The following is a 10910-nucleotide window of genomic DNA, read 5'->3' on the forward strand; positions in this document are numbered from 1 at the left end:
CAAAATCAGCTTTCTTCTTTGTCGTTTCACATCTGGTAAGTCAAATATATGTATTCTTATTTTGCTATGATTTCTTCTATCTTTCATCAATGATTTTGTTTGATTTCTTCTATTTTTCATCGATGATTTTCTCTGGGTTTGATTGTATTTAGATCATCTTCAAGTACATGCCTTATGAGGCTCGGTTTTTGAAGGTGTACGATGAGTTGCGGGGGCTAGGGTTCCGCTGGAACCCAACGACTTAGATGATCAGAGGTTATCTTTCTTTGTGTCGTGCTCTTTCTTGGTTTTTCGATTTTTCGCCTGCTTTGTTCCTCAATTTTGAGGTTTACTTATCTGATTTTGATTTTATTGCTATGTTTCTATATGATTTTGAGTTTGATGGAATGCATTTAGTGTAATGGAATTGTAATTTAGTCTCCAAACCCTAGGTCGTCTCCAGAATTCCAGCCGTCACAAATTTAAGTTTTTTTCTCATCTTTTTGTCGGTTAAACTTTTGAATCTGGTTCGTAGATTTGTGGCCTGTTTCACAAATTTCAGTTTTTTTGTTTCCAGTTTATAGCTTATTCGATATGTTCTATTGAATCAGTTACTGAAATTATTTAATTATTTTGTTATTAAAGGATGGAATCTACATACAGATCAATAATTCACGCATATGTTTGGAAGACATAAGAACTTCAAGGTCTGTTTTGTTTTAACATATGATAGTGGGAAACAACCAATATTAAAATATTGTATATGACACATATAGTTATTAATATATATAAAAAAAGAAATTTGATTTGAGTTGGAGTTATAATGTTCAGAGATGCAAGAAAAGGATTTAAATTATTCATACCACTTCAAATAATGAAAAGTCCGAAACTGATTAGATTAAAGCAACATAAGCCAACACATTAATCATTGATTATTCTTGATGGATCTGGTTTTGATTTGGTTTCAATTTCGTTTTAGCAACATGATTTTCGATGCTTTCTTTTTGTTTTGTTTTGCATCATTTTCTTATTAGTTCAAGATATGATTCATTGGTGAATTATCAAAATTAACGATCTGGTTGTTTTATGATGTAGATTGAAGCCAACTCTGAGTTTACTAACAAAAACAAATGTCAATTTCATATTTACCAAAAGATCATCAGCAGTTTTGGAGGAGGATGTGGTGGTGGGAGATGGTCGTGGAGGAGATGGTCGTCGTTGGAATGTTGTGGCGACACTTACAGAGTTGCAGGTAGCTTGCTTATGTTTTTATTACTTTACTTTACTTTTATTTTGTATTTTGTTCGTCAGGTTGTGCCTTTCAAAATCACAAATTCACATATGTAACTGGTGCCTATTTGGAGCACTCACTTAAACATTTTTTGAGAACCCCTAACAAAACCTGTTCTCCTTCATCTTCTTTATACGAATTCATCCAATCAATCCGAACAAAGGTATGTTTATTTGGCTTTGATATGTTTCTTTTATGATTCTAATCACGTTGATATGGATTTTTTTTGTTTTCCTTCTCAACAACCCTATATACTGATTTTGTACATATTGTTGCTTTGTTCTTCGGTGATTCCTCCATTGTGATCACATGTATATTTTTAAATCGTTTTTTCTGTTTGGTGTTTTAGGTTTTTTTTGTGTCGTGGATCTTTAATTATTTTGTTTTATTACAAAAATTCTACGTTCTAATACTGTTCATTCGTTCATTTGATGATAAGATGTTTATTATGAGAACAATTATTAGATTTTTTATTAATAGGGAATTGAAACTATTGACAGTTCTTAAATTAGGGTTTTAATCAATTTATTCATAGAACAGTTATAAGTGTGCAGAACACTACTTTGACCTATTAAAGATCATGAGAAGGCCAACTCAGCGGGTTTAGCTCAAGGTACAAAATGATGGCAAAACAATTTTTTTACATCATAGAAAGCGATGAGCATTTGGTACTGTACCAGTCATTTTCGGTATCGATACCCATTTTTTGGTACCTTTGATACCGGTATTGGTACTTGCTCATCCCTAATCATACATAGACTTTGGTTCAATCTTTTAATTTAGTTTCAGTGGTACTTGCGATTTGATGAAGATTTCTGCTCCATGGTGATTTGCTTGTGTAGAAATGGCGGTGAATACAGATAAATTTAAACTGTATTTCAAACGAGCAGATGTAGATCAAGACGGACGCGTTAGTGGATCTGAAGCTGTTTCGTTCTTTCAAGCCTCTGGTTTATCTAAGCCGGTTCTCGCACAGGTAATTGATGTTTAGTGATTTTGCTTTACTGTTAGAATTTTGTGTTTTTTGTTGATTGAGTTTGTTTGATGTATAGGATCATGTAGTCAGAGGATTGATTTCGGTTAGATTTAGGTCATATTTGCTTTGTTACAGATTAGGATGCGTATGTTAAATGTGAATTTGTGTGAGTTACATTTAGGTATAGAGTATAGACAACTGATTAGGTGTTTTTGGTTATGGATCTTGGAAATGATCCTGTGATATTAAGTTGTTAGAATTTTGCATTTTCTAAAGTTGATTTCGTTATTTAGTTTATCGAATTTGTTTGATATAGGAGGGTGTTTAGTCATAGTGTTGCTTTCTGTCAGATTCAGGCCTGATTTACTTTGTTACGTACAAAATGTGTATGATGAATATGAGTTTGTATGAGTTACATTTAGATATATGCATATGCTTGGGTGTTTTTGGTTATAGATTATGAAAATGATCAGTTGTATTTTCTAAAGTTAATTTCATTTTTTATTTTTTTATTAGTCTGAGTATTAATCTCTATCAGATTCAAGCCAGACATTAGAATGCATATGTTAAATATGAATTTGTATGAGTTACATTTAGGTATAGACATTTGCTTAGGTGTTTTTGGTTATGGATTTTGAAAATGATCATTATCTGATATTACGTTGTTAGAATTTTGCATTTTCTGAAGTTGAATTTATTTTTAATTTTCTTATTTGTTAGGAGTGTTAATCTCTATCATATTGAGGCCAGATTTGCTCTGTTACACATCGATCTGGCATGGCAAGCATGCACATGTGTATGTAAATATAGGCGGGTTGGTCAACTGTTAATATTGGTAAGGTTCAAAATGGAATATTTTCTGGTAAGTGATGATAGGTCATATCTGATTAGGTTGACCCAAACCTTTTTTATCTAAGCAATGCAGTTTTTTTTGGTAAAAGAAGTGCTTTATTATTAATATTTTCTTGTAAGTGATGATAGATCATATCCGATTAGGTTGACCCAGACCTTTTTTATCTAAGCAATTCAGTTTTTTTTTTTGGTAAAAGATGTGCCTTAATATTTTCTGTTGTTTGCTTATGATTGAAAGAAGTGTGCATTTGCTTCTGGTCCATTTCCCTTTGGGTAAAAAAAAGTTTGATTTTGAAATCACCAAGCAGGATGGGTATAATATAATATCATATGTATCATGTCAAGCTTTTAATTTCACTATTTTTGAAACACTACTATTTTTAACAGGTACCATGTCTAAGGAAAACATAAATGTGACATCTTTTTAAAAAGTTAATATGGCTCCCTCCTTTGTATGGCAATGTTGACAAATATGTGCGAGATTGGTGATGAAGTATTGTTTACCCGTAGATTTATAATTTAGGGAACGTAGGATTGGGATTTAGGGATAATATAGGTCGTTTAAAGCTACGTACGCACCTGTGTACATCTCGCTCTGGTTGATTTTGATGTTCTTTTGAGCTTTATACTAATATGTTATTATTATCTAAGTAACCAATTTGATGTACAACTTAATCATGCGAATTAGTCGACCAAGTCAATTGTTTTACTGAATCTTGAATCAATATTCAAGAAGATATAAATTTATCTTGTGTTTGACTTGTCAACTGATTAGTCATCAATAAACATACTCATTCTTAATTTGGTTTATCTTCATATGCAGATACAATGAAGGTAGTATAACTTCAATGATATCTATATTTTTGTGTAGTAATTCAAAATGGCTAGGTTGGGTAAGATAATAAGGGTTTGGGTCAACACATCTAATTTGTTGTACATATCACCATTCAACAAGTAAGTGGGCCAGGTTGACCTAAAACCTCTTCTGTCCACATTTTTTTAACATTGTTTCCCTTCAACTTTATGCGCATCATGAAATTTACCTGGTGAAAATAAGCGTTTGATTTGGACAGTGACTAATATGTTGTCTCTCCATTTCATTTGATTCGGACGGTGTGCTTCATTGTTATTATATGCAACAACTTATCACTTGACAAAAAAGTACTGCATCAGGTTGCTATAAATGCTATTTGAGACAAGGCCAATGATTTGATTTTGCATATGTATAAATCAGTTGCTTCCACAAAGGCGAAGAAGGGGATTGGAGTTTGCGGGTATACTTTATTCAAAAATATTATTAGTTAAATATCAGTTGTAATAATTGTAATTTAACTTTTTCATTATTTAACGTAATATTTTATTTCACTTATATTTTGTTTATTTATACAGTTATGACTTATTTAATGTAATTTGTTCAACCCATCACACCCGGTGATTGAATTACGGAGCAGCGTTTCTGGTGGTTCTCGGACCCTATCGAGCTGTCAAAAGCTATGGTATGATCAAGTGATCAGTGGCCATCACATGTATTCAATCGATAGTTATTTAGGGGCTGCGCGGATGGTTAAACAGTCCTGAAAGGACGGCGGAAATGGGCTGTCAAAACTGGATAGCAAGGTCACATTTTTGGGCGTGATTTTAACTCTAAATTGTGGGGTACCATGCAGAAGCGAGTTGGGATCTTTTGCAGCTGTTTGAGAGGTGCTTTAGCGTTGAGAACTCTGTACATACAACCACGGTAAGTGCCGGTAAGGGATGCCAAATCAAATCGAGAACGAGAAGAAAACAATGAGTGTTTCGGATTAGGTTTTGGGGCTGAATCGAGGTGTATGAATGGTGGGTCCATAAGTGAAGCTTGGTGTTCTATCAAGGATTGTGGCTAGAGGTGGCCGGTGAAGGCGGTTCGCGACGGTGTAGGCTAAAACGAACCCGAAGAAGCACTGAAAAGCTAAATATTGATTTACACGAATGCTGTAACCACAACCCAAGGAACATGGTGAAGACATGGGCTGAAAAGGAAATGAGGAATCTTATGAGGTAACATAATTTTCTATTCCTTGGTGAATTTGTATAATATCTTAACTTTATATGGCTACAAACAATGAATATAACTACATTTTACGTAATAGGTGGGTTGGGTGATAGATTAAAATGGATTTGAAGTGAGACATGTTTTTCGTGCAAGTTGGATATAACTTCATAGGTAAATGGTTATATTCGCAATTTTACTGATGTTGGTGTTATGCTACCATATGATCATATGTAGATAAAGGGTCTTTGTGAAGTCCTTGTGGTGGCCGACTTGCATATGGCTTAAAATTCCGGTTTCACCTTATTTCGGTTTCGTAAAGGATATTTGGAGGATGCTAAATGTTTACAAGTAAAAGGTGCCAGACGAAGAGCTTTAGAAAAAATATGTATGTTAACATGTTGGCAGCTATGGAGATGTAGACAACTAGCAAATATGTTACTTCTTGAATTTGCCAATGGGTTCGGATGGAAAACTTATACCATACTGGCACTATAAGCTAAAGGTGTATGTTTCAAATGCCTTCAAATATGTTGATCTTTATTTGGCGAAATATAATCTCTAGATGGGTGTTAAGGTAACTTGCCTCTTAAATCATCTTCCGAAATCATCTCTGAGATCTCAATGAAGTTTGTCTAATATTACTTCTATATGTGCAGGTGGAGGGGTGGATGTTTGAAATTCGAATAAACATGATGAAGTTTATTATTTAATTTTCTATCTTTCTACTATTGCAATGCACTTATTGTTTGAAAAACTTGAAGAGGGTTCTAGATAACTGAAATTCGAATAAACATGATGAACACGGATGATAACTCGAATTTTCTGGTGCGTGTGTTTGTTCAGTGATTTTGTTTGAAATCTGAATTATAAATAGATGTACAGGATTGGTTGTTTCATCTAACCTATCCTCTGTGCCTTACTCGACTTATTAACTACCTGTTTATTCTTTTTGATTCATGTGGAACCATGAGGTTATATTATACAAACAATATTTTCATATCTCCTATGACTAACTATAAACAAATACACCGACTCCAGTTGTTTCGTTATGCGCCTTTATAGTTTTGAGAGATCTAATGGAATTGTGCAGTTATTCTTTCAGATCTTTTTTATTTTTTAGATTTTTTTTTTATTTTTAGAATTCTTTTAGATTTTTTAGATCTTTAGAATTTTTTTATTGTTTTTATATTTTTTGTATTTTTTTATTGTACATTTGATCAAAATATATTTATTCCTTATTAGATTAGTTAGTAATTCTTTGATGGACGTAATTACTCTTATTATCTAATCAAGGGTTTCCATTTGGATGTATATAAGGAGAGATAACCAGAGAGATAAAGATCACACAATTACAATAACATCAAGAACTCACGAATTCGTTCATACTCTATCTCTGTCTCAAACGTGTTCATCAAAAACCTTTGAAACCATGTGTTTTTTATTTTATTTAATGACAATACGATTTAATGCAAATTAAATTTTCCAATCGACGAGTATTCACGGTTCATGACCTAGTTATACTATAAAAGAGAAAAAATGAACGAAAAATTTTGGGAATTCAACATTGGTTCCTCTATTCGAGAACTTTACACGTTGGGTACCTTTTGTCACTTTGTTAATCCCAAAACCCCATGCACAACCTTTTTCTTAGTATTTCTAAATTTTCAAAAAAAACTTTATCTTTATATTTCTTTCGCTGTTTATCTTTTTCGTTGTTTTCTTTTTTCAATCCTTTTTATCTATTTCTTACTGTACTTTGGTAACGGTGATAAATTTGAAGGTAAATTACATTTTTGGTCATTTGTTTTATATCGAGGGTAAAGATCAAATACAAAGTTTATTTTGGTTAGGAAGTGTAGGAAGCAATAGGATTAGAACATGTGACAACACTTAAAATAAAGAAAAATGGTATTTTAGTCAATCTAACCCTTTCTTCTTCCTTTTCAAAACCCAGTAACTTCAAAACCCACCATTTTCAAAACCCACCATTTTCAAAACCCACCATTTTCAAAACCCACCATCTTCAACCATTTCTTCACTTTCTATCTCAATAATCACTACATTAAAGTGCGATTTTCATCACCAATCAATGATTCAAACACCCGATCAATGTGTTCTTCAGCTTTTTTTTGAATAAAACACAGTTTAATTTCATAAAAAAATCTTGTTTTTCCGGTGACTTTGGAGATGATAACTCGATTTGTTCGATTCGAGCGTTGATAAGTGTTTCTATTATTCAAATTTCGTCAATTGATGAAGAAATCGGCTTCGATCCATGTAAGAAATTCTTTAATTTCATTTTCACGATCTGGTTTTTGATTTAGTCATTACGTTTTACGATCTTGGCGGGGGTCCGGGGGTGGCAGCCCCTGGCGGGGTCCAAGGGGCAGAGCCCCTGGCTGGGGTTGAATTGCTGTACTATGATGGATGGGTTTAGGAATGTGATTTATATGTGTTTAATGTCTAATATTATGCATATTTGGTTGTTTATATGTGTGGAATTGGATAACTATGAGAAAATGATGTTTTGTAGGTTAAATACGAAGATTGGATGAGTTTTGGGGAATGTTAATGGATTGAAAATGAAGATATTAGAAGATGGCATAATAGAGGGTTGGATTACGAAGACGTGGGCGAAAACGATGCGTAAAACGGAGCTAAAACGAAGAAGTTATAAAGAAAACAATTTTGGAAGAATCTGCTGAAACTGTAAGCTACGGTTCACCAACCGTAAGCTACGGTTGGGTGCTGATGTTGGTCAGAATTCTGAAACTGTAAGCTACGGTTCCCAAACCGTAGCCTACGGTTGGGGTTACGAAAAAAAAGACGCAAATAAGGTTATATGGTATATATTAGGGTTTGTGATGTTGGTATTCATCATCTATCATCTACAATCGATTGAGGGCACTCCAAGACTCAATTTTCAAGGCTTCTTTCACCCAATTCCATCAAGATTCTTCATCCGATCATCGAATCAACCATGATTTCTTCATCAATTCAAGCTTTTGAAGATTCTTCGTGCGAGATGAGCGGCTAAACTTTTTGTGGTTTCCTCCAGATGGAGGGTTTTTGTAAGTTAATGAATATTATGTGTTGATACAATCGTATAACTCGGTGATCTAAGCATTCGATGTTTTTCACCATTGATTTGATTTCTTGATTGTAACCAATTGCATTTATTTAAACCTTAATTTCTAAGCATTCAGTTCCCGAGAGTTCTAGTAATTGGGATATATTTGACATAGGGTTAGGGTTTGTAAATTCTAATTGATAATCATTCGATAACCTCCCGTTATGTATTGACCGGAGTACTTAGTCGTTGATTATCACAATTAGTTAATCTGGTTTAACACCTATGTCTATGTAGGTAACGATTAAACACACAGTTGAAGTTAACTGCAAAACCTGAAATCTGGAGGAACCATCTTTTCTCTTATTGATTTACATCACACTTTTTACTCGTTAATTTAGTTATTTCTCACAATCAAACAAACTGATTTTCCAATTCTGTAGTAGTTAATTGAAACTTTTTATTACGACACTTTCCACAGTCCTCCCTTGGTTCGATACCCTGCTTATTCTATACTAATAGTTTAAATAGGTTTTTGCATGTCCATAACGACAGACATCATACTAAAAATGCATCAGAAAAATTAATTTTCCAGAAATTGGCTCATTTCGAAGACAGTAATTCGTAGACAATTCAGACAGTTCACAAACAGTTCACAGCAGTTTTATGTGTCCATTGCCTTTTAGAAATAAGAGAGTTTTATGTGTTTTCTGCTATTGCGTTTTAGAAAAAAAACACATTTTTAAGTGTCTTTAGTCATTGCGTTTTAGGTAAAACACATTTTTGAAGTGTTTTTAGTCATTGCGTTTTAGGTAAAACACATTTTTAGGTGTTTTCAGTCCATTGCGTTTTACAGATAACACTTTCTTTTGTTTTTTTAGGCCATTGCGTTTTAGAAATGAGACATTTTTAAGTGTTTTCTGGCCATTGCGTTTTATAAATAAGACATTTCTTTGTGTTTTTGGTGCATTGCGTTTTAGGTAAAACACATTTTTATGTGTTTTCAGTCCATTGCGTTTTACAGAGAACAATTTCTTTTGTTTTTTAGTCAATTACGTTTTAGAATGAGTCATTTTTAAGTGTTTTCTGGCCATTGCGTTTTACAAATAAGACATTTCTTTGTGTTTTTGGTGCATTGCGTTTTAGAAAAATGTCATTTTTTAGGTTTTTTTTTCATTGCGTTTTACGTAACTGGGGTTTTTCTATTGCGTTTTACGCAACTGGGTTTTTTTTTTTTTTTTTTAATATAGCAATAGTATACTCGTTTTAAAGATAAAAAAAAACGCTCATTTTTTTGGTGCAATTTTTATAAAAAAATAATGTCGTATGAAAAAAGTTATTAACGTTTAAAAATTGGGGGGGGGGGGGGGAATTGGAGGAGAGAGAAACTATTGTACTGGATTGACTAGAATGCCCCTAACAAACCCACGTGCCTCTTTTTTTTTTTTTTTTTGCTTCAATTTCATTAATTTAATCTTACCCATTGATTAACTAAATGGATGGTCAAGATCACTTCCTAGCCTTCCTAGTCAAATAAACTTCCTATTGTATCTCCACCCTTTATATCAAATCATAATAGATGCCTTTTACCTTTTAAAAGTACAAAATATTTATATCTATATAATAAAATAAACCACTTTGAGGACACATGTCGCTTTATGAGGTGGTCTCAATTAAAATTTGTAGAAGAGATTTGATGATAAAGATAAAGATAAGTGATAACCATATATTAATTATTAAAATTAAAAGATTTTGATGATAACAATAAGGATAACTGATAACCATATATTAATTAATAAAAGAGTAAACTGCCAAAATGGTCCCTGAGGTTTGGTCACTTTTACCACTTTAGTCCAAAACTCAAACCTTTAGAATCTGGGTTCCTATGGTTTCAATTTTGTTGCCATTTTCATCCAAAATTAAAATCTGGTTAGATTTTTTAGTTAACATTCAGCTTTTTTGTATTTTTCTTTCCTTTTAATGAAGGGCAAAATGGTCAGATTTTTTTAATTTGTTATAATAAAACACTGAAAAACCATTTTGCCCTTTATTAAAAGGGAGAAAAAAAGACAAAAAAAAAAACTGGATGTTAACCGAAAAATCTTACCAGATTTTGATTTTGGATGAAAATGACAACAAAATTGAAACCACAGATACCCAATTCAAAAGGTTTGAGTTTTGGACTAAAGTTAAAAAAGTGACCAAACCTCAGCGCCCTGCCCTAAATCCAGGACCGCGACAAACGGAATCGAAAGCGGCAACAGAGCTATTCCCTTTCCCTGAATTGCATGAGGTAACGACTTAGGGGGTGTTTGGCCTAGCTTTTTTATGTAAGCTTATAGCTTTTTTAGCTTATTTTTACAAAATAAGCACTAATGGGTGTTTGGTTTAGCTTTTTAAGCTTATGCTTATTAGCTTATATAAGCTAATTCCAAGAAGCTTATGGGAACATGGTTTTTTTAGCTTATTTGAATAAGCTTATTTGAAGAAGATGGTTTTTTTACTCATTACACATAATGATATTATACCCCTTCCCATAATACAAAATAACTTAACAAACAACTAAAGATTAATTATTAATTATCAACTTGTAGAATATAAGCTAATCCAAACACTTAAAAATAGCTTATCAAATGAAAGAAAATAAGCATAAGCTACTTTAAAATATAAGCATAAGCCAAAAAAAATAAAAGCTAGGCCAAACACCCCC

The 10910-nt window shown here is 32.8% G+C and overlaps 1 long non-coding RNA gene across 1 annotated transcript; it reads left to right on the forward strand.

Moving 5' to 3' along the window:
- The first annotated feature begins 5580 nt into the window (after positions 1-5580).
- On the forward strand, positions 5581-6023 carry LOC118482639. Its single transcript, XR_004868733.1, has 2 exons — positions 5581-5704; positions 5787-6023. It is a non-coding gene; the product is annotated as an uncharacterized LOC118482639 (long non-coding RNA).
- The last annotated feature ends 4887 nt before the right edge of the window (positions 6024-10910 follow it).

The sequence above is a fragment of the Helianthus annuus genome, chromosome 10 (genome assembly GCF_002127325.2).
Source record: "Helianthus annuus cultivar XRQ/B chromosome 10, HanXRQr2.0-SUNRISE, whole genome shotgun sequence".
Classification (NCBI taxonomy): Eukaryota; Viridiplantae; Streptophyta; class Magnoliopsida; order Asterales; family Asteraceae; genus Helianthus; species Helianthus annuus.